The sequence below is a fragment of the Anopheles merus genome, chromosome 3R, assembly GCF_017562075.2.
Source record: "Anopheles merus strain MAF chromosome 3R, AmerM5.1, whole genome shotgun sequence".
Classification (NCBI taxonomy): domain Eukaryota; kingdom Metazoa; phylum Arthropoda; class Insecta; order Diptera; family Culicidae; genus Anopheles; species Anopheles merus.
In genome coordinates, this window is record NC_054084.1 from 29,387,667 (window position 1) to 29,412,796 (window position 25,130).

The 25,130-nt window shown below is 40.3% G+C and overlaps 1 protein-coding gene across 5 annotated transcripts in view; it reads right to left on the minus strand.

Annotated features, from left to right (window-relative positions):
- The window catches only part of LOC121596171 (zwei Ig domain protein zig-8-like), a 40,012-nt gene extending 17,342 nt beyond the window's left edge, over positions 1–22,670 (minus strand). Inside the window, exons 1-2 of one of the 5 annotated variants that reach the window (XM_041920872.1) lie at positions 22,384–22,670; positions 20,634–20,979 (exon numbers count right to left, since the gene is read on the minus strand). The gene's annotated coding sequence lies outside the window, so the exon portion shown is untranslated. Of the gene's footprint in view, positions 1–20,633; positions 20,980–21,737; positions 22,067–22,375 lie in introns of those variants that run through there. The other 4 variants (XM_041920871.1, XM_041920873.1, XM_041920874.1 and 1 more) reach the window with 4 other exon arrangements.
- Positions 22,671–25,130: the final 2,460 nt, after the last annotated feature.

The window sequence follows — 25,130 nt, forward strand, 5'->3', positions numbered from 1 at the left end:
AGCTGCAACGGCTCTGATAATCTCAGAATATTGCCATTTTGCGACTGAAAAATGCTATGAAACGAATAAGTTTTCGTACTGTAGAAACAGATCAAAACTAAACATTCTCCCCACGTTTCAAAGGTTTTTCGTGAAAAAGAACATCGTGTCATCCCCAAAATCCAATTTCCACAGAATGCTTCAATTGTAATCCGATGATGGCACACCTTCCAAGATACAGATTATCTTGTCTCGAATATTGATTTGACTGTTTTCGAATCTTTTTCCGTCCGTGATGGTGTCAAGAAAATCCTGCCGATGACACAGTTCAATCGAAACGGAACATATCAAACAAAACGGCATTGGGTACACCGGTACAATATTGACACTTGAAATGTAGCTTAGATAAATCGAATCCTTTGCTTTGTGTTTGCGTTCGACGGAATTTAGTAGACTCCTCCTACAGCGATTGTTTTCACTGCGTATGGGAATGATTGAAGGTGATTGTCCGAATGTAGCCTCCGTTGCAAATACAAGAGATATGTAATCAATTTTCCCCATGAATAAAAGGAAATCGTAGGTGTCTTGAAGGTAAGCATTTAAATCGCAGTGCAGAAAGGTGTGACAAGAATTTGGCAAATGTAGCTCTGTCCTCACGGTGTTCACTTTTTCAAAGTAACGCACGTTTAGCGTGGTATTTCCCCTGAATATATCACCTCAAAGACCCAATCATGACGCTCGACGCTCACAATCTCCTTGCATGAACCCACAGATATGGTCGATAAGCCGGAGGATTGGATCGCAAAGAGCTGAGAACAGACTATGTTCAATCATGTAAAATCACATTTTACTCACCAGCTCGGCAGCACAAAACCCTTTTCACTCGGTGTGGTACTAACCAGTGCGTGATCATAAATTTCACCCCCACTGCGAGCGCAATTGGATAAATGACCTCCGACAGCAGCAAAGGATGGCACCATAAACCACCCGCCGATAGGCTCCAATCGTTCCGGGGTGATAGTGTATCGCGTACGGGTGAAGGTCACTGTCAAATCGCTTTACTCGCTTCACACAGCCTCTAACAATCGAATGACCATCCGCGAGAAACGCATCCGTGGTAAGTACTCGTCGACCTTTTCTGCTGATACTCTCGACCATGATTTATGTACCGTTAGAAATGACAAAGTTATGTGCCGGCCGACGCTACTTTATCACCAACAATATTGATCAACGTAATGGCGCACGACAGGAAACGCCGTCACCATGAAAGTTGAGCTTGAAGTGAGTGATTACGAATGGAAAGGACGAACGAACGAGCAAAGCAAATAGAGGGAAGAAAAACGTTCCAGCAGCGTCAGCCGAGAGTGCAGAGAACACTTGGAAGTTTGTTTGCTATGTTTCTGTGATGGTGAAGATCAATCGCAAAGAATAATACCCTGAAAACCGTTCCAAGCCGACGCTATTGCAATGATGGCATTTCTCGTCTAGAAATTGCTCTTATCGTTGGCGTTTTGAAAAACACTGTCTGATAAGTTTTCCAACCGTCAAAAGAATTGCTGAGCGAGTACTGGGCTTGTTTGACCAATCTGATCAATCCACTTCAAGGACAGGTTTAAAGTTGAGTTTTTAACGCTCTACTCAAGAATGTTGAAGAAGGTTTTATTAGGTAGTAAAAGATTAGACTGTTCACTATACCTGGAAAATGATCTGAACTTATATTTGTGAAACATTTCAAGTTAAAATTTTCTTCTTGAATATGAAACTTCCCATAAAACTCGCTCCATTACCAAGAAGGCCGTCCGTTTTACGTTAGCTCATAAATTCTAGGCTTATTGTAACAGACTTCATGTTTCCTGGTTTGCCTTTTCACTAGCCTTACATTCAGTTTTCGGTCCTCGAACACGGGCTTGGACATCTGGCCTGGACTTTCACCAACCCAGGTCGTCCAGGGCGATATGAGAAAAAAGAGGCTCAAAAATGAATTATCTGTTTCCAGTGAACTATTAATGTACTTTATGCGGTCATAAAACTGCATACAGCGCCATACACTGGACCAACCAATAAGTCCTTCAACCTGGTAACGTAATGTGTGAGCTATCTGTCAGAAGAGAAAGCATGAGTTTGTGCACGTGTATGGTTTGAGAACAGATTTTGGTAGGCACAAGAAAGAGCCAGCAGAACATTATTCTTATTGGTTCATGATATCATTGAGCACACTCACATAAACAAGGTACGGTGTTTCTGGGAAGTAGCAACTTTTTGGGAGCAATTTCTGGGAAGCAGCCCCTTTCCTGAGAATATTTTTCACCCGCTGTGACCCTTATTCCAACCAAATTCAATACTTTACTCACCCATTTGGCCTATATCATGCAAAAAGCATCGTAGGTGCTAGTATGAAAATAAAATTCTCAATAACACACACCCACGTGCTCCTCAGGCACGATTCGTGCACCAAACGCGTTCATCATCCACTTGAACAAGAGCACAAAACTACACACACTTCAGTCCTGTGGTTGGGCCAGTTTGGAACTAGAAGTTGGGAAGAAGCGATTCGGCAACAAATTAGCTTTAATGAGTTTTACCCGACACACGTTGCATAATTTACCATTCACGTAGCATACGCTCGTGAACATGCAGACCACTATGAAAAGTAGCAGGAAACGATTGAATCGAGAAACATCAACGATTCTGAGTGTGCTTCAACGCTGTTAGAAAATTAAGCGTGATGTTTTCGAGCATAAGTATATGTGTATTTCAGGATTTCGTTTAACATATATGAAATAATCTAGGAATATGAATAAATTACTCACCCCAGAGAACAAACTTTGGGAACAGTTTTGCTCACATAGGCACTATTTGGAAGAATGGCGATGTCAGAATTGCTTTAAATAATGCTTAATTTAGAAATACGTTTATCAGGCGTAGTTTTGCAGATGAAGATTGCAAAGTAATGCGGCGAAAGGGTTTCAAAGGAATGTCGGTAAACTTTCAGGATTCTTGATAATATAACCGCAATTCTTTATCCTATCAATGATCAAAATACCACAAAAACTGATTCTGAAATAGAAAATACCTAATCGTTAATCAGTTAATTGATTTAGGATTCTGGGAATGTTATTGATGAAATAATGTAAACAAATTAAAATCAAACTATTCTTTTTAATTCCGTCAAGTGATTGTGGCAAATTTTACTGAAAAGTCCTTTTGACAGCTAGCGAGGGCAAATATGTGTGTTATATTCGATGCAATGAATCAATTGAATCGAAACAGTTACATTATATACACTTTGCATTTTAATTGAACATCTGCAATGCTTTTATCAATTAAACCACATTTTAACACCCTTTATGATCTTCTCTACGCTATATTTTGTTGTTTGATTGAAATTTTGTATGATACCTGAAGCTGCAGCTTTAAGCATGCTCTTTGCTTGCATAAGTCTTTATACAGATTCTACTTTTACTGTCTTACTTATAACATTTTAGGAGAAAATAAGTATTTAATGCGAGAGACACAATCAAAAGTCACAAGAGATAGAACACATTGTTCGTGTTTGAACACAATATTCGAGGACGTCCTCACACATGTGTTGCTACATTTGGTTTGCGATAAGCCATTTCACATCTTCGACTTCAATTCAAATGCATTTCAAATTGATAGCTCACAGCAACATTGAAACCATTTTCGACTTCCAGGATATTCTAATCCTGATTGGATTCAATATAAGCGAAACTACACACCACAAGCTATCAAATGCTCTAATGAGCATCATTTCCAGCAGTGGCAATATTGTTTAACGATAGCAAAAGTAGAAAAGGCTGTTTGTTGCAATTATTTCCATTCAGCGCAAACCCCATCTAGACAGAAAACGACCGAAGGTTTTCATGCGAAGTCTAAATCATACTCTCTGTGTCTCTCGATGCATTGGTTGCGCTATGGTCGAATCCCAATGCCATAAATCTCTTACAAGATAGTCGAGCTGGCATCAACAACATGAGCACAGTTGATTGCAGCTGACATTGTTTGTAAGAGTAACATCATTGGCATAAGTCCAACCCTTAAAAGCACTGCTGTCGTTGAGCGCTGCTATACACCATTGATAGAAAGTGAAATGACATTTTACTTCAAGTAAACAAACCATACTCTTGCAGTGTAAGAAACATTTTATCGGCTTTTAAACAATTTTAAACAAAGAATTTTTGTGACTTTTGTTTAAATCAATCACAAAAGCAATGAAATGAGAGGATAATACAAATCAATAATCTACAAGAATGCAGATCAGTCTATTCCATCCTTCAAACAGTCCAATATAATTTCACTCATATAAAACTACACCAATGCACAAATGTTCTTTGTTGCACAATGCACAAATGTTCTACTGCCTGTGTCTCCGAATAAAACTCCGTCTCAAGTTCCCATAGCGCCATTTGTGGATCACAACATCCCAACCGAAACAGCTCAATCAAACAGCTCTGTATCAATTTCATTCGTATGTTCCTTCTCGATAGAGACATTTGAGACTTTCACTATTTGCAGAAACCAGACACGTCAATATCGAATATATTTCTAGATTTGGTTGTAATAATATAAAATCATCAAACAGCTTCAATAAAGCTTGGAAAATCATTATCTCGCACGCAACACTCTCGGCTTCAGAAAAGTTTCTCTAAATAAGCTGGCAAAACATCTCACGAAATAAGGCATGATACAGCCCAGCAGACAGCCATGTTCGGTTACTTCGAGAAGATCGATTTTCTCTCGACTAAATGCAATCCAATCGCATTGCGTGCTCCACTTCCAGAGTCAACTAGTTCCCCTTCGCTTCACTTGGCCTCTCTCTGCAGCGAACCACAGTCGTATTTCAAGTGTTGATAGTCGCAAGCAAGGTGAGATTTACGAGATGCACCAGTAAACAGGCAAACGGGAAAAGGTCCTCTTTCCAATTCGAATTGCTTCTCAGCACAGCTTAACGAACCAACGCAGTCACGAGATCGGTGAACACGGTGAAATATTATCAATGCCGATGATATTTCTACCTTCCGAACACGATTAATATCCACAAGCAGCATGATGTCTGCTGCGGCTCTTGAAACTTTCAGCCACTTACGGTCCATTCCAGTGGGTCTTGTAAATCTATACGCTGCGCAATCTGGAGCAGTTGGAGGAACGAAGAAGCTCAGTAAAACATCCCGGAGGTACACAGATTGCTTTTCGCTGAAATATGGCCTCCAGTGAATAGGGTTGCACCATTTTGTGAACAGCAGTTTCCTATTTTTGGAACGGTTTGCTATTCCATTATCAATGCTTTTCTTATTAGCGCCTGTACAAGGTGCAAATCATAAACGGCTGTCAGAGAATTTATAACTGAACGTTGAAAGCCTTTAGGGGTTATCATCTACACTACAATCGTTCGAAAGTCGTATTCCGTTAGCCCTGTTACACACCGATAATCATAACGGCCGGATGTAAAGAAGCATGTTTGGCATAGAAAATCCAATCACGCTATGTTTACCCGTTGTAATTTTGAGATTTTGTGGTTCGATATGTACATTTTCTCAACAATTCCACCCGTTGTTTATATTTCCGGTTGAAGTGGAATACAGTTGAAGTGGGCTCAGCAGGGTTGCGTCGAGCGTCAGTCGAGTCATAGAAGGACTCGCTGTATGCTGTAAGCCGGAAGTGGAAAACGTTACCGCGCCCGGGTGCATCTGCTGCTCACCGGTCATTAATAATCTCCTTCTACACGGCACTCCCTTCTTTTGTCCTCCTAGTTTTCCACCATTACATCTGGACCGTTTTGCGTCGTTGCTCAGTGTGAGTGCATTTCTTCGCCTTAAACCCTGTGCTATTGTTGGTGTACCTCTTCTAGCCAGATCTTTTCATGGATAGAATAGAAAAGCTTGTCCCTCAGTGCTGCTCCTTATGCTCCAAACACAATCAGTTTAGATCATATTTTTTTCAGTTTAATTTTTCTTTAAACGTAATCCTTATGTAATAGTGTGTATGTGTGTATGTGCTTTGGGCACTCCTAATGCAAGCGATCGCGCTGTTACATCACGCAACCGGGACAAAAGGAGCACATCGAGCCAGTAACGGTCAGCAACTGGAATAAATTTCAATTTTCAATTCTTATGCTACATTTTTCCTTTTTATTTGAGACTTGCAGAAAAGCACCACAGAGGGTGATTATAGAAATGGGTGGGAAAGAATGGAACGAGTTGGTAATTTGAATAATATGCGCAGTTTAGCATTTTTCAAAGCCGAGCAAAGGTAGAAAGCCGGCATGGAAACAGCTCAGGAATATGATACTTTTACTCTTAAAAATTCCCAAAATGCTAGAAAAGGTTCTCCTTATGTTATCACAAATTTGTTAAATATTCTAACAAAAGTATGAATTTCAAATATAAAACGACTTGCCCTTTAAGATACATCCTACACAACGGTAGGCACGCGAAATGGTAATCGTTTGAGGTGCAATAAACGGAATACTTATAATCGTTACCAGCATCGTTAGCTATTGTGTTTATCTGACGGAAATGCTCACAAAATGGTGCGTGTGGAATAATAAGTGGAAGATGCCTTAAGAGAGCCGCTAATGGTCGCTGACGGGCAAATTTGGGGCAGAATTAATTGTTTTGTTCCCTTTTTTCGCCTTTTTTTCGAGCGCAGTCGTGTGTTAGAGATCGTTTATAGCCAAGGTGAGCGAATATTATAAAACTTTTATTACATTCTATTTTGGAGTTTTTACCTTAAGATCGAGTAATTTGTCCATATATAATCATAGAAAAGTATTCAGCGATATTTTTTTGCATTAAAAAAAAAACAAACTTAAACACAACAAACACATCTAAGGATATAAAACAAAAGCAAACTCTTGAAAGCACACGGGAGCAAAGTACACATTAGCTCATCTCTAATGGCTCCGGTCCCTGGTGAGGCAGTCTCTCTGGCGTGTTCTGGGATCAAGGTGAATGTCAAACGACTGGAGCCGGCTTGTCTAAGCTGTCCTGTTTAATTTTCATTTCAGGTCGTTTAGTTTTCTTTTGTTTTTATTTTTGTTTTGCTTTTTATATGTTTGAGGGTGCGGAGTTTTGCTGCTTTCATCTACCGAGGGATACGATTACGCGAGCTTTGCCTTGCTACCAGAATGTTTATGCAGGCTCTACTCCATGTGGAGCGCACTAGAGATACTTTTAGTGACAGAGAGAACGAGATCAAAGGGAAAGAAAGAGATGACGAGGTAGTGGCATTCGTTGACGTCATTCGGTAGGCGAAACATTCTCATTATATTTCTTCAGCACAGAGGAAAATATTTGGCGTATGCCGCATTGCATTCAAGCACCACTAGGCGGAAGGGAAAATGATGGTTTAGTATCAAGTATCAGTTTCCTGTTCAACCATCACTACCGTATATGAAATACAAACGTGCTAGAGGCAGTATGTTTATCTTCTATTCGGAGCGAACCTGCGTGGAATTGCATCCGTAGCTGATCATACAAAAAAACACCGATATGCGGATCGAAAATGGGTATAACTTGGTAATGTTTATGTATGGTTAACTTATAACTAGAACAAAAAGTTTCACATTTTCACTAGAGCAACACGTCTGAATGATAAATCTTGTTCCACGCTCTCTCGCATACTCCAATGCATCCTCACACAACATAAAAAGAACAGTCATCGAACACTCTTTTCGCTCCAACTGCGCCGAGTGAACATGCAAGCAATATATGGATACAACAGCGAGTTGCAATTGGATCAACAATATTCCCTTACACACCGGCTGCAATAAGTAATCGGATGCCAACGATTCGCCTAACCATGACAGGGGAAATAAAAATGGAAGTATCGAGGGTCCTCCTATTCACGCCGTACATTAGACGACGATATGCAAGTCAGAAGTATCGAGTTCTCAACACCTTCCTCTGTCGTGTTTATTCCCCTTCTCATGAAAAGTGAATGAGAATTGCAAAAAAAATGTATTCATAAAGCCGGAACATGCTACACGTGGTAAACTGGAGTCGAAACTAGACCACTGAACCTTGCACCCACCGTCGTCACGAAGCGTGTTGTTTTCACGAGGTATCGAATGAATAATGTACGGCTATTTATCAGCCTCGGAGGACAGCAACAGCACACGAGGCACACACAGGGAGAATTATTACAGTTCAGGTCAACCATTACCACCTCGTACGTTTTACCAGTCGAACGTTGCAATGAAGTGCAATAAAAACACTACGACAATGAAAGAAAAAACCAGCCAGCAGCAACTAAACTGCATCCGGATAACAATGAAGGCAATGAATGAAACAGAAGGTGTAAGTTGGTATAGTTGGTGGCGTGTTTCGACTTCAGAAGCCTTTCCGCCATGGTGAGACGTGATTTAATGGCGTTCTCGTTCTAGTTCTTCTTCGCTGAGGCGAGCTCGTGTTTGCATTCATTACGCTAGTGGCCAGTAGTAAAGTAATTGCTCTTCTTGACCGTCGTGATCGTGTTTGAAGCTCACCGTGTTCTGTTGCACCGGAACAAATCCTGAAGGCATAAAAAATGTGTCCCGCGATCGATACGGGTTGCCGCGTATTTGCAGGTACCATCGAGTGAGCTGATTTATGTCGATACTGGTGACCCGAATTGCTGTCCAGAAGAAGAATGTCGGTGACACGGACCAATACAAACCGAATCCGAACTGTTACTTGGTTGGAGATGACCGGTACACGTCTTGAACATATATTCAGACACTAAAACTCTTGTTTGAATTATGCACGTGGTTCAGTGTGTGGTACAGGGCATAAGCTACTTACACAAGAAAAGGATAGTCTACATTGCAATTTATTGATACAAATATTGAGCCTTCTGGTGTTTTTCCCGGAAAGCTATGAATATCCTCTATCGCCTAGGAGACAACTAACAACCTTTGTCCAAGTGGACACCCTTACCAACTCTACTTATCGCGCCGGTCTGATGCAATACGTATGATGCATTCTGGATCACTGGAATCAAACACTCTTGACAGAGAATAGTGCTATGGAAACCTCTTTTGCTCTTCCACTCGGATAAAGGGTCCTTCTGAGAACCTAACTCTTATTTGAGGCTAACAGGATTGTGAAAGAAATTGGTGCTACATGCCTTTTTTGTTTACCATTGAAATGTATGACATGAACGGTCATAAAGGCTTTTTCATACCGTAGAACTAATTCCGTTCTTGCAATCCAGAAATTTGAAGTCAAGCGAAAGCATCTGTCTAAATGATTTAAAAAAATTGGAAGAACTTACAAATCCTAGAGCATTTCTTAATGAGCAGGATTACTTGAAGATGTGAACGTCACATGAAAGTCATTGATGGGTCGATAGGGCTTAAACGTTGGCTTAACACTCTTATGCTCAGCGTTGATTTTAGATCATTCTTTTTTCGTTTTGAATGTTGTAAAACAGTTTTTTTCGTCTAAACTGCAGGACTAAAAGTATTTTTATCATGGATTTAAATGTTCTCCAAGCATAGCACATCTTTTGAAACGAAACTAATATCATAGTCATAACAAAGGCTTTTCTCCGATTTTCTACAAGGCTTCATCTTTTCGCTTCAAAAAACTGTCATGCAATTTCCTTTCCGTTGCTCATAAAACCGTTTCCGTACAAACAATAAGCCACATTCAAGGAACGCATCGTATGGCTGTTTTCTATTGCACATCCTCCATTGAACAAAACCCATCACATTTCCCCCCAAGGAGCGGTCGGTAAACTGCAAAACCACCATGGGAAAGATGGCTCTCACCTGGAGAAAAGTAGAAAACGAAAGCAACAACGCGTATCATAACACCATTTTATGAGACATTCCACACGCCTGTTGGTTTTATTCTACCGTTTCAATGGCATTTGCGTGTCCTTGCCGCAATACTTGCCCGTCGACACAAAACGGAAACCAAGTGCTCTCTAGCGACTCACACCGGCCCGTGGTTCATTGTTCGGGCTCGTGCGTAGAATTTTGTTACTACCTTCGGGCTAATCCTGTCCCCGAGCTAAATGCGAAATGTACGCACTGTGCGAAAGCTGCCGGATGCTTTATGATCCCAGCGCATTGCTCGTGCCAGCCGTTTGCCAAAACTAAACTGTAAGGAAGGAAAAGACCACTGCTTTGCCCCAGAGTCGTAAGACGCACGTGGGGACTTGTTGGGGCAGATCGGTATCGTAAATTTGACACCTTCTTTTCTCGCGCGAGACAAAACAAACTCGAATGACCCCCGCACGTAAACTGCTTGTGTTCATGGTTTATGTACACCAAAGTGTGTGGCATGCAAATTTTTCTCTTACCCACACACACATTCACATGCCACCACCAACATTCAAACATTATGTTTCCTGGGGGTGTCGTTGGATGAGGTTTTCGATGAGATTGTTTTGTTTTGCTTTCCCTGTTTTGAGTTCGTGCGTGTGTGTGTGTTTATTGGCTGAACAGCTTTTTGCCATTGCTGTCAGCACTCTATTGATGTAACCAAAGCAATGGCTGGTTGTGGTCGAAGGCAACACCGAACGAGCCTAACAAAAAGAGCCACAACATGTTGAAACTTTCTATTTTCTTTCCCACATATGCTGGCTTTAGTTTTATGGCTACGTCGTGCTTTTACATTCATCAGGACCATCCTTTTTTGAGTTAAATTCACCAGGAGATGGGTAGCAGACACCGAAAACCAACACCTACTCATCAAAATCTGCCACAGAGACTGATGTAGGGTTGAAGTGATCTGAAAGTTAGTCAAATAGATGGGAAACTTTCGATCCGAAAACAAAAATATGACAAAAGCATTCTAGAAAGCTTTGAGCCTGACAACGAAAATGCATATGAAAGGAGGAAATCCGCAGTAAACTGAGCAGACAGGCATACATTAGCTTTAATTTATCTCAGATAAAACATTCCATTCCGCAGCACCACCCAACGTCAATTGAAAACTTCTCAGGAACGAGGTGCTTTTGTTCTTCCGTTTCCATTGGGTGGAATCCCCCTTCCCGGAGATCCAGAGTGGCGAGAGAAGAGACGAGAGAACCCGGCTCTGGAACAAAGAATGAAACTGAGTCAAGCGTGCAGGGTTGGAATAATTTCTTGGGAAAACCTTTAATCGTTTCCTTGTCTTTGAAGCGACAACGGTAGGGACACGTCCCCCGAGACAATGCGCTTGCAAGTATTTAACAGTACCTCTTTTTTACTGTTGTTACCCCAATGGAAGGTTACCACACTGCACGGAAATCCTTCCTTCCTTCATGGAGGTTCATTAAGAGAGACTTTTAAGCTGGGTCAATGTTTTGTGCAGTTTTTGTGGTAGAACCTGCAAACCAGCGGTGTATTCTTCCACCACACTAAGGATGTAACACATACGTTATAAGAAGAAAGGAAGCTTTGGTAATTTGTTGATTAATTATGTTTTGTTTAGGCTTTAAATTCATATTTTTTACGACCATTTCAAAATTCCATGCCAACCTCTCGACTTTCCCCAAAGAATCCGATCGTAAACAACAGTGACTTGTGTTCACCGCAACAACCGCAGAACAAGAGCGAAGCAATGAAGCAACATGACATGATAGTTTATTGTTTGGCAAATTGTACTTCAACCCGCAGGCTTTATGCGGTGGTAAACTGTTTCAAGTTTCAAACCACACTTCTAGTTCTCACCCAATTGGAGCAGCAACAACGACAGCCTGCAAAGTTTCTACCAAAGGCTTCAGTACAACAGCACTGGGAACTTCGTACCCACACGCACCGGCGCATTATATTATAAAACTTTGCATTTTACGAACCACTGGGAGCATGGGAGTGGGTTGTAGCAACACATTTCATGAGAACGAATTCAACCCGAAACTGAAAGAAGATGATTCAAGAAGATGGCGTGTTTGGTGTTTGAATTTTCCTAGAGCAAAAGTAAGTCCTCGTTCCTCTGGATGCCTTGAGCTTTGTTTGCTGAATGTACACGTTGCGGTAGTTGAGATGAGATTAAGGAACGAATCGTGCAACAGATTGACCTTCTCTGTGGGATTGCATCGGGTCAAAAGGTGGGCAGTGGGTTGTAAACGTTTCTCGATTGTCAACCGATCACAATAACTAAAGGTTTCAGACTACAGCTAAGTATAAATCAAGCAAGGAATTACTTTGATGTTGAATTGTTTTCATTACCCTCCGTTTAAAATAAAATTTGTACTTTTTAAAGAGAGGATTGAACATAGAATTCAGTTCAAAAAAAAATTAACTAATACCATCATTAGTATTAAACACTCATTCATAATTGGCCCAGCCACAAAGTAGCTTAGATTACCATTTTCGATGATATTCATTTCCTGCTACTGCTCATAATCCATTATCCATTATTTTGCGCTGACAGTCAGTCTTGGCAACAAACAACTACCAAGAAAACTTTTGCATTCATTACTGCGTGCTTTGATTCCGCAAACACTGCTACTGGGAAGTCTTGGTTGTGTCTTAAATCCATTAATATCAACGCCCACGATGAGTAAATTAGCTTTCCCGATACTTTATCCCACCACGACAGCTGACTCCCAGCGTCCATCCTGTCTGTTCCGAATTCTGCTATGTATCTCATCGTGTACCAGAGCATTATTTACAAACTTACAAAACAAACGTCAAGTGTTTCATATTTCATTCTTTTGCTCTCAAAGTTCGGCTTCCATTTCTATCGTAGCGGCCTTTTTCGTACACCAAACTTCAATCTAAAGCCGAATTCTAAAATTGCATTTCTACTTCTTGTTGATCTCAGACGTTGTGTTGAGAATGGTTTTCTCATCAGCAGACAACTCTGAAATTGAAATGCTGATGGTTGCAAGAGTGGGCGCTGAAAGGCAAGCAACAGTATGCTAGACAACGAAAATATTTTTTTTTCTGGCCATTCTTCTTATCTTATTCATCTCTCTCGCTGTTGTCTCGCTTTTACGGGCAAGAAGAAATTTCATCGGAAATGGTACTCATCTGTACGCAGCAGACAATGGAGAATGGGTATTGATAAAATTCTTCTCATCCAAGTACTTTACGTTTAGTAGTTTTACTTTTTATTCTTTTTTCTATTAAATCGATTAAAAAAAGCAGCTCAAAAAGTTTTTCTTTTTTGAAGGCCATTGCACTCATTTTAAAGATAGAGTCTAGAGTAGATTGGAGCTTAAAGGAGTTAATTGGACAGATTTTCCACAGGTCAAGTGATTTATGCTCTTGCTACTACCAAGTCAAGAGACTCATTCACGAGAATAAAAAAGGCTTCAACCCCAAAAAAGGACAAACATTATTCGAGAGCATGCACATTTCCCAAGCGATTTCATAATTTTAAAATGAATATCTAAAAAAAAACAAATATTGTTTTTCCCAAAATGATTTACCATGAAATTCACAGTAGTTAGGCCAGACAGGGTTTATTTTTGTACTGGAAAATATGTAGCCACGATTTTGATTAATTGCAAGCATTAATGGAGGAGCATGGAAATCGTCCTACATGTTTCCTGTGCATAAAAAGGGGGATAAGAGCTTAGTGGAAAACTACCGTGGTATTACTACTTTGCCTGCAGGTGCTAAGGTTTTTGAAGTCGTCGTCCAGAACTCGCTCTTGAACTGTTGCCGCTCGCTGATATCAACACGCCAACACGGGTTCTTCCCTCGCCGCAGTGTGACCACTAATTTGGTGGAGTTTGTATCTCACTGCCATGCTGCATTCGCTTCGGGAGCCCAGATGGATGTCATCTATACCGACCTTAAGGCTGCCTTTGATCGGGTGAATCATCGCTTGCTGTTGGCGAAGCTTGCTCGTCTTGGATTCTCTACCCCTTTAGTTGAGTGGTTCGAATCTTATCTCACCAATCGTCGATATCGCGTGAAAGTTGAATGTATGACATCTAGGGAATTCGTGAGTTGTTCAGGCGTGCCACAGGGTAGTAACCTTGGACCTTTGCTGTTTTCTCTATTTTTCAATGACGTTACTACTGTAGTAAGGGAATCTGAATGTTTATTGTATGCGGACGATCTTAGACTTTTTTTTCCTGTGAGGTGTTTTGGTGATTGTCTTGTCCTGCAAGCATCGATCGACTCTTTTTCTGACTGGTGTCTGAACAACGACCTACAAATTTCTGTTGATAAATGTTTGTCCATGTCGTTTCACCGTTCTAATTGTCCAATAGTGTTTAACTACTGCATCTCCGGTACACAATTACAACGACACAGTGCAGTAAAAGACTTAGGAGTTACCCTTGACCGTAAACTTGACTTTCATGTGCACCATAACGAAATTATTGATAGAGCGAACAGAATGCTAGGATTTATACGCAGGCAGTCGAGAGAATTCTCCGACCCACATTGTCTTGTCGCACTCTACAAATCACTAGTCAGATCCATCTTAGAATACTCCTCAGTAGTTTGGTGCCCATCGTCGTCGTTATGGTCGAATAAGATTGAGTCAGTGCAGAAAAAATTCACCCGTTTGGTCTTACGGTTCACACCCTGGCGTAACGTAGCAGCAAGACCTAGTTATCATGCCCGGTGTTTAATTTTTGGACTCGAGTCTCTCGCTACTCGTCGCGAAACGGCGCAAATCTTGTTTATGAAAAAAATCATCCTAGGAGAGATAGATTCACCGGACCTTTTAGCTAGAGTTAATTTCCACGTACCTGCTCAACTTTAGGCTACTAAGAGTTGACCAAACTAGACGTGCATATAGCGATAATGAACCTTTGACTGCGATGGCTTTTAGATTTAATGCACATTATGACTCTTTTGACTGGAATTCCCTAAGTTAACCTGTTTTTCTTGCTGTGATACTCTGTGTTATTTATTTTGTGCTGATGTTACATTGTACCGTGATGCTTTATGTTATTATAAGTTTAGTTTATAAGATCAGTGATAAGGCCAATGATGGCCAATCACTTAACATTTACAAATAAACAAATAAACAAATTAATAATGTTAATGGTTTGAGCATCGATCCAAAAATTCCACTAACAACGTTCTGCGCTACAAATCAATCTAAATTACACAACCATGTTTTATTCTCGCCATTCAATATGAAATGAACATTATTATGAATGCAGTTATTCCTCGTTTCGGTCTTTTGTTTTACAACTGCATAACGCATTTTCAGTGCCAACAAAACTTGCTGCCTCAACCAGAAAGTGGTTCCAATTGTTTCTACACTCCACTCTCCTGCCTTGCGTTGCATGATATTTGAGATGCGTGTTGTTCCAGTTTACAGAGCATAATGCATACCACCACTACGAAAAACTCATTCATTGTCGTTTTGTCCGGGTCGTATCAAACCAATTTTGCGCTGCATGTGTGTGCTGGCTCACACAAAGCTCAAAAGCTCAAAAAGCTTTTGAGCTGGCTCACAAAGCTCAAAAATAACACGCGTACAATATCGAGCGACCACTTCAAAACGATTGCTGGAGTTGCAGCCTTACTCGTTTTTAAGTACTTAAAATGCTCTATGAAAAGGCTGCATTTCACGGCATGTATTTTGTTCTATAGCGCCTACGATGGACAAGTCTGTGGAAGTTTGTGGTTGGTCAATTTGCCGTCGCTTGGAACGAAACTAAATTGCTGATGCCCAGTGGCGCAAAGCGGGAGCAATTTCAGATATGAGATTCAGCAGTGCTTAGATAGTGAAAAAGTTATGAGGCGCCGCAGTCGGTACGATTAAGAACAAATTTACAAAGTTTTGTGCTTTTCGATGATGTAGATAATACTAAACAATTGCAATATTTTATAGGAGTTTGTCTAGCTTTACATTCACTATGCATGGTTCGTTATTTCAGTTGAGCAACGGTAGCATTTGAAAACCTTTTTGGTTATAAGTTCTACAACCAGTCTCATATTAAGCTTTATCAAACCTTAACATGAATGGCGTTTATGGCGTTGTAAAACACACACAGCTCGCCAAGTTTCCTCCATTGCGCACACACTTCCCACAGGGGTAGTTAATTGTTCACTTGTTTCTGCTTGCCTAATTAATTCCACTGCAATATGCTTTACTCAACATCGTTTTAAAAACAAACAAACATAAACTCCCGACACTAAAAGTTGATCGCTCAAGTTAAACTTCTGGCCCTACTAAAATCATGCAGTTTTGGAGGTTTGGGGCACAAACACAGAGAAAGGCATAGTAACCAAAAAAAAACGAATACTACCACCGAAAAACTACTCAATTGCAATCGGAGCGAAAAATAAAAACGCTGCAGAACTCATTTGCGTTTTCGGCTGTACTTTTATTCACCGAACCTTTCTCGTGCGATTAATTTGTTGCATGGTTCGCTTTTCGTTGAGCTCTGAAAATTTGTTTTTGCAATTATGACCACTTAGGCAAACTAAACAATCAAACAAACTGAACGGGTTTTTTTTTGCCGACGAACCAACCTTTTGTTCATTTGCTTTTAAATCGCTTTGTAAATTGGCGGTAGTTTAATACAGTTTAATGGACTGTGGTTTTTGTGACTGATAAAGCATTGGTAGAAGTTGTAAAGTGTTTTTTTTAATCCAAGCATTCGTTTATTCAACAAGGTAAATTGAGTAAAACAGTCACTTAAAAATAAGCTTAAATCAGAGTAAAGCAGTACAAGTAGAAAGTGAATAATTTAAACAGCCGTTTCAACTCGTTAATTACCGTTGCTTCATTAGAAAATTATCATCCAGTCATGATATCAATCCCAGCTGCGGTAGCAGGTGTTAATCCTTCTTACTTATCCTAATCTCTCATCGCCTCAAATTAATGAACACTTTGCACCGATTGGATAAAGCGTTGGCTTGAGACATAACAACCCTATTTATCTCAGTTTCTTTCAACTTTTGTCCCAGCCACCTGCATTATGGATCGGTTCAACACTTTGAAGAAGCCATAAATCTGCACAACAATCGGTTGAGCAATCTGATTAATGAACAGCTCTAATAAATAATTAACTGGCCAATAAAGGCGAAACAACTTGTTACCGCTGATGGGGTGATGGTCGTTCTTTGATGGTTGAGATTGGTAACAATCAACACTGTTCCTTTCCCCCATTTTCAATTATTTGGCTATGATTTTGAGATTCAATGGTTTACTCAATATTTAAAAGGGATTTGAATTACCACAAAATGATTTGACGAGACTACATACTCAAAATGTTTTAAATCTCTTGTCTGTTTGGAACTGAGCAAAGTCCTTGACAGCTTTGATTAAAACACCAATACGAGCAAAGGCTTTTAAGAAACAAAAAACAGACAAAAGAGTAGAAAAAGTATGTCATACATCCCCATTAGTGGGAAATGTGCGCATTCAGGAACACAGACTCTCCAAAATCAATTTCCCTGCCTTGAGCAGCAACAACGACAAAACCCCCTTCCAGATCTTGACATTCTCATGCAGGATGTGATTGTACACTCTCTAGCTACAACCAGACCTCGTCACAAGCGGCAAACCCATGTCGACACGTTGGCGAAACAAGCTTCCAAAAAGCGGACCCAAAACGAGGAAATCCTTTTTTATCGATTTTCACAGAGCGTCTTTTTGGTGTTTTTTTCTCCGCTACTCCTCTGTTTTCCGTAAGCCTACATGCACGCCAACACAAACACAACACAAGTTTGTGGTCAGATCTCGAATTTTCACTCGACACTTACGCTCACCGTTTTGCATAAAAAGCCTCTCATTCACAGATGTCCTACGACTCATTTTACGTGAGCCTTTAGCTTGAGTCGGTTTTTTCCATTCTTCATACCTGCATACCTAGTATGATCGAAACAGCTGCAGATCCGGTTGCCGTTCGTTAGTGACACATTTTTGTAGCTCTAAAACTGGAAAGAAATGAACCCAACCCAAAAAAAAAAGGCACAAAATTTGATCAACACCAGTCGAAACCATTAAGCCAACCGCTAATCTCATTCACACAACGTGTTTGCCGGTATCGTTTTGAGCCTGTTCGGAATGTCATTCATCAACAGAGGGTTCGAAAATATGTCACCAACTATGTGCACCGTTAGCACGACGAATAGACTCGTCAAAACGTAACGACCACAGTTTATGCGTCCGGTCACGGAAACGTATCGGGAAGGCACGAGCACTCGTTTCATCCATCAGCAGGCTTACAGCATTTTTCTGCAGCCTTTTATTTCCGTTTTGGTCTTTCATTCTCTTTGCGATCTTTTGCAATTTGGTCAAGGCACGAAATTTGACGCTTTTTTGCTTAACTCAATTTTTGGACGCGATATTAATATTAACACGATCGTGAGAGCGTGCCGAAAAAGGTGTGCCACGGTGTGCGATAACAGGATACGGATGCCGTAGTACGCTAAACCACCGATGGTTTGTTTGCTACTTCTTTATTCTGCCATGAACTCAATGGAGGAAGCCATGTCCGGAGAGTATAACGCTAAAAGTTGTCCAGCATCAGTGCAAATGAATGAAAGGGGAGAGAAAGAGCGAGATGATAAAAATACACCCTAAAAGCTTTCTGCCACTGGTCCTTGGTGCTTGGTACGCAATGATATTGGCAAATTTCATTTTGTTATTTCATGGTATTATCGCTTTCCTTTTCCATTGCCGGTCTGTTTCGGGGCGAGAGAATTGAGAGTCCGAAAGGTTTCGGGCTCTAGTTCCGAATAACACCGTTACGGGAAATAATAATATAGCTTCGAGTAAGCAAACTGAACCATGGTGGTGACGCATATTGATATGCTCAAATGCTCTTGGTGGTGTGAAAATGGTGTTTGCTTGTAAGCATTTTCCACGAATACGAACGAAACGGGGTTTCAATAGAAACAGTGTTTGTGAAGGTGGACCTCACCTTTTCTCTTTTCAGACTGGCATGGAGTAGTTTTATAAAGTGTAGAACGTGTAGAATATTATTGAGATACCAATTTGAAAATTGTACAAAAATCTTCATATTGGTCCTACTTTTTTATGTCCTAAAGCGGTACACAAGATTAAATTTTACTCTGCTAATGGAGCCGCCCAGTTGTTTGTGTGAAAAGCTCATTTAATGGAGACGCCTGGTTGCTTTTAAAATCAAAGTCGCAAACAATTCCCCCGACATGTTACTTACATTCACTCCCCGAGCGAACAATCTCACTGCATTATAAAGGATTTCATTTTTTTCTCTCGTTTAATGTGAATACAATCACACGCATGGCTAACACAAGCAGACGCACATCAGACCCGGCTCATCTCACCATCAAGAAGAAAATGATATCTGACACATCTGCTTAGTCAACATTCGTCCCCGGATGTTGAATCTGTTCTTATCCAGCACAATTAGAAGCAAGCAACGCATCAATTTTCTCAAACAATCGTTTAAACATACTTGTATAAATCATGTAAGGAAAACTGGATAAAAAAGTATTATAAACTTAACATATTTTGTGCCAGTCAATCCTTCGAATGCTTGGTTTGTGAATGATCCTTCAAAGGATCATTTTTGAATGGGAAATTATGCTTTTTTAACAAGTCGCTTACAATCAAATTGTATTTCAAAGAATGCAATAATTGAACACTTAAACGTTATAAATCAATTTGTTGAATATTTGAACGTATCTCATCCTGTTTAGAGAAGCTTATTTGCAGTTAAATATCCAAAACTCTCCGTAACGAAAAACCAAACTCCTCAAGCACTACCAAACAAACACCAAACCAATTTTGGTCCGTTAATTTTCAATGAATCTATATATGCATCTTTGATTATTAAAAACAATCCTTTGAGTGCTTCTAAAACTCATCAACTAATCCCTACACGTACCCTCATGTTAAAACTCTGCCACTTTCTCACCCTAAAAATAACCAAAAATTAAGCTGCTCATAACTTTACCGTTTCAAGCTGCTGTCCCACGAGATGCTCTACGATTTCACCATTTTTACGCTGTTTTATGGTTTCACACTGCACCGTACGCCACAGCACTACCGCGTACAGGTATGAGCATTTCGATAAATATTTATGAAACCGTGCGCAACCCGGCCGAGGTTAACCTGCAAAGCCGTGAGCCGGAAAAGCATACTCCCAAAAGATCACCGGAAAACCGGAGGTGAAAATGCGGTTATAACGCTTCGCCTGAAATGGTGGCAAGAGAAAAATAATTTCGTGCATAAACTGCCCCTAGGACAGGTCCCGAAGCTTGTGCGGGTTGTTATGGAAAGCAGGAAACAAGAAAAAATGTTAAGCTGGTTGGTTGAAGCAACAATACCTCCTTTGCTGATGTGAGGCTTTTTTTACGAATGAATTGTTTTCCACACATGAAAATTATTATTATAAATAGGGCGAAACGACTGCTCCGGAAAATGGAAGCCACACTCATTCGTATTCTGTATTATTGATACTATCAATTAAAATAAACACAGCATACCAAGCGATGCAAAAGTCCTGTTTTCTTTTCAATCTGTTCAACCTATTGACACAATTATTCACATGAAAAGGTTGCATTTATATGCACAGATAGTGCAACAAAAGCTGTATTGGATTATTTTGTTAAGTGGAGAAGCATAGGTTAATGTATTGAATAAAATTACAGCTCAAACGTTATAATAAATGCAAAAATACTTATAACAAAGCATAGAATAGCTTGTCGGTTTATTTTTTTTCAATGATAAACGTTAACAAGAATGAACATGCAATCCATGGTGAACCTTACCATGCACTCTATGGTTCGTACTTCATCTACGTACCTGTAGTAAATCTTTTCTGTTTGCTTTTTATCCAGAATTGGCAGTGTTTGGGTCGGCCGCTTTATTAAACATTTATTTTCAAAAAATGTATCCATTAAAACGCAAAGCCATTGACGTTATTTCACCAAAACCACCTGCTGTTTACGCTTGTTCCTTTGCGTGATTTTTGCGATCGCAATTCACAGGCGCTGCTTCTGCTGACCGCAACACAATTTGTCAATTACCGTACCATAGACACTGTCGGTGAGACGCCACCACACACTGATACATCCAAAGCTCCGAGGTTTAACACCAACAAGAAACACAAAAGCACAATCTCCTCCAAACCACCACGTAGCGAAAAACACTGTAAAACGAAAGGGAAGGAAATGGTATGAGCATACAAACGAGACATGGAGAAGAGAGTGTTGGTACAATTTTACGCCTCCCTGGCAGAAGCATGGCACGACGGCGGCTCATGCAAACATTTTCCGGTGTACACATACTTTCACACAAAAACATACTCAGTATTCTTAAATCCATCGATAAGCTGAAAACCGATTTTCAACACACGGATGTTCTCCACCCGAGTTGGCAAGGATTTCCAGAGTACACTTGTTTATTTATTTATCGCTTCGTTTTATTTTAAATCTCATATCTTTTTTCATTTCTGGACTGCATTTGAGTTGCCAGACTGCATGAACCATATAATCGGAAACGGGATTTTTTCCATTACATTCTAGGTATCCGGAGATGCGGGTTTTATGCGTCGGATCCTATCTGTTCAGCAGAAAGCTCAAACGAGACACTTATTCTGAAATAAAACGACACACTCTTCCACACTCTATACTTCACAGACACATTTGATTCCCTCCACGCACGGGTCACGTTTTACGAAAGCTTCAGCGTACAGCACTCGGGGAAAAGAAATCACAGCAGACCGGACTTGCCCCCATCCACAAGGCACCTCAACACCGTATGCGTCAGGCAACCACTACAACCCCGCTTACCAAACACTGCAGTACAACGGAACTGCTCGGAAAATTGCTTTCTAATCCCATTAAACCGGTCTCACACATTCCACATTCCAATGGCATCTCTCAACGATCACACTAACACACATACCCGGGTCAACGTAAGTACAGATCTGCATGCGTTTTATTCCACTGCGTTGCGTATATCATCATCACCATCATCATCATCATCATCATCATCATATACATTATCATCATGGGTGGGTCGTGAAGAATTTCAAATCGCTTTACCAAACATTCCAAGCGCAACAACCTTTTGCGCCAAACCCACATGGCTTGATGCACTGCACTTCATTCCGAGCAATTAACGATTAGTGCCTCCGTCAACCCGATGGCGGAATGGTGTCACTTGTGTGTAAGTAATGTATGTTTCACCAACTAAGGCTTTACCGAGCGACCTTTCGGAATGCCTTTGTACAGGTGTGAACAAATACTTCTGCCATCCAACAGCATCACTGTCGTATGGTTGCTTTTAATGGCACTTCATTTTTAAATGTTTTTATTTTAATTTCATCTTGCCTTTCTTCATGTATGAAACATCCTTTTTCATACGTTAGTTGAGAGCAACTTAAAAATAAAAAGCACGACGACTGTTTAATATTGCATCACGTGTTGGTTCACTCCGTCCGCTTCGCCGGCAGCCAAAGAAGAACCCTTACGACATACATTATGACACTCTGCAAGCAACACGAGAGTATTGGAGAGCCTTTTTTCTCAACAAACACGTACATTTCTACCTTCGAGCCGTTAAAACACGTCTGCATGGGATGGTCATAAGCGCACCGGCCAAGGAATAATAATCCAATATTCAAGCGACGAAGACTACACCATCCACCAACAACGATTGCAATGATCTTTCCGCCGACTGATGAAGAAGAAAGCACTGATTGTGTATCTCTCTTCGATACGGTTTTCGACGCTACGAGAAAAATCGTTTTCTTATTATCTCCCACCGCTACTACACGCTAGCACGCACGCACGGACAGCCGGTTCCTGTCAACTACCGTCAACGCCAGTCACCAAGCTACTGAGTTGCTGTTTCGTTTCATTCGCCCATGGGGTTGACTTCGTTGATTCAAGCTGAGCTGAGTGACTTCCCCTAACCGAACGAAGAAGCTTTCGGGGCACTCACTGAGCCATCTGGAGGGGAGAGTTTTCACAGTTGCACCAACACAACCGTACGGTTCATTGAAAAACTAGCAAAACGGACAATACATGTTTACGTTTCGAGGTTAGGGTGTTTTGCTTTGATTTTTTGTTTTGTTCTTTGTGTGTGAGTAGATCTTTTTCCTGTTCTAGTCTCTCTGTCATGTCCCAGGCTATTATCAGCTGATGAGTTTTGATTAGTTTAATTGAGTGTTACGTACGTTGTGGGAAAGGATGATCGACAGAAAACTAAAAGAAGAATCTTTTTTAATAAGTTTAATAATTGAGTGTTACGTACGTTGTGGGAAAGGATGATCGACAGAAAACTAAAAGAAGAATCTTTTTTAATAAGCGACACTTGATCAATATTTATTTGAATTAATTTGAGAAAACTAAACTAAATAATCTTATTGAGAAAATGGATATTTGTTTGACAGGTAAAAGCTGTTTAGTTCAAATAATCTAAAACAAACAAGATAAATGAGGCGAAAATAAGACGAATGAAATCTCAAGCTATGATAATAACGCTGGGTATGCTATTATTTCACCATATGGGAAATATCTTGACAACAGCTCAGATTGTGCCTGCAGGCTGCCTTAGGATAGTCTTTGACACGGTTCGGCCATGTTGCTTAGAAATTCCAAGTGGTTACACCAAATATTTAACTGAATATGTGTGTATTAATTCTTTGCATGAATTGATTTTACCCCTAAAAATTATATATAATTCAAACGATTTGAGTAAAGCATTATTTCAAGGATTTTCATTGTCGTTTAATTGAATAAGTTAGAAAATGAAAATGAAATAGAAAATGAAAAAGAAAGCTCGTTAGAAAATGAATAACAAAACCTCTTCCATGCTTAGAATAATAAGCAAAACAACTTCCAATACTATTAAAACTTCAACGTATCAGTCGCCCTATTATCATTCCTGTTCGATAACGAGCTTTTATCCTTCTGCTAACATGTCATGTATCGAGCAAATAATGTTTGGAGGACAGTAAGGCTTACGGTTAAACTTTCCCAATCCACTACTGATGCGATCTTTCTAACTGTCATTCAATCTCCCCTCGCTTCGTAATGGTCTCCCTGCATGAGGTCGTATTAAATAAGCGATAGTGTCATGAAAAAGTACCAACAGCATCATGAACTCGTATGCATATTGGCCAAAAGCCATCGGCGCAAAATACCATCAACGTCCAACAAAGCCCTCACCAGTGTGGCACATTATATCCCACCAAACATACAGATTATGTTGTGCCACTGAGTACGATAAGCATGAAATAAATTCTCCTCCTACACGCTGACGCATAATGCCTATCCAATAACTTTACCAACCAGTTCAGCAACGCTCTACATGCACCCCGTGGAGTGAGCGGGGAACAGTGGCATCCGCTGGTTTAAACTCTGTAGCCACAGCTCGCACACTACTTTCATGTCTTCGCGGACATTTATCCTTCCAACGATGGTGCTTGCCTCGCCCAACAGCTTACAGCGGAATCATTTTCATGTGACTGAACCCCTAGGATAGGGAAAGTTTTTTTCCCCCCAGCAGGCCAGCTTATCTATTCATTTCATCCTTCATTCTTTCATCTTCCCCAACAAGTGCCTAGAGCGCACCTTAAGCTTGTTTATACCATTGCAACCATTGTTTCGTAGGTGGCAGTAGATCCCCCACGGAGATGTACAACGCTCAGTTCGTGAAAATGAATGACGTTGGTAACAAATTCCAAATGCCACCGGTCAGATATGCATTAGAGCGAAAGATGACTGTTTGATGTTGCTTTATGATCTTAACTTCAACAGAAAAAATACATACATATAAATGCATCGAACTGTAATGCTGAGAGCTTTTTTTGTGAAAAAGGCTTAAAAATTCATGAACAACACTCTGAAGCATAGAAAAGTCTTTATTCGTTATTTTGGATGATTTTCGCCAAATGTTATCCAGAAAAGATTTTCTGAACTTCCAACACACTTCGCAATGGTATTGAAAAACGCTCACAATTCAAGAAAAACATGATTATTAGAACAACGATCAATAACTATTCGGATGTGATGTTTGTTTTTAGATTTTTATGGGTAAATTTTTTCCTTATTAATATTTTCGATCACGTCAACGGCATTGCAATGTGCAAACCACCCACAAACCGAACCCTAGAAGCAAACATTTCATAAGGAGATACACAACGTTGGCCAAAGGATGTCGGCAATCATCGCCACTGCGTTGTACAGGTCGTTTTACTTTTCTCTGTCTATCTCGAACACCTACTTCAACGACTTGAACCGACTTGAGTCGTAAAACCACAACAACATGCAGGGCGATTCACTTTGATTT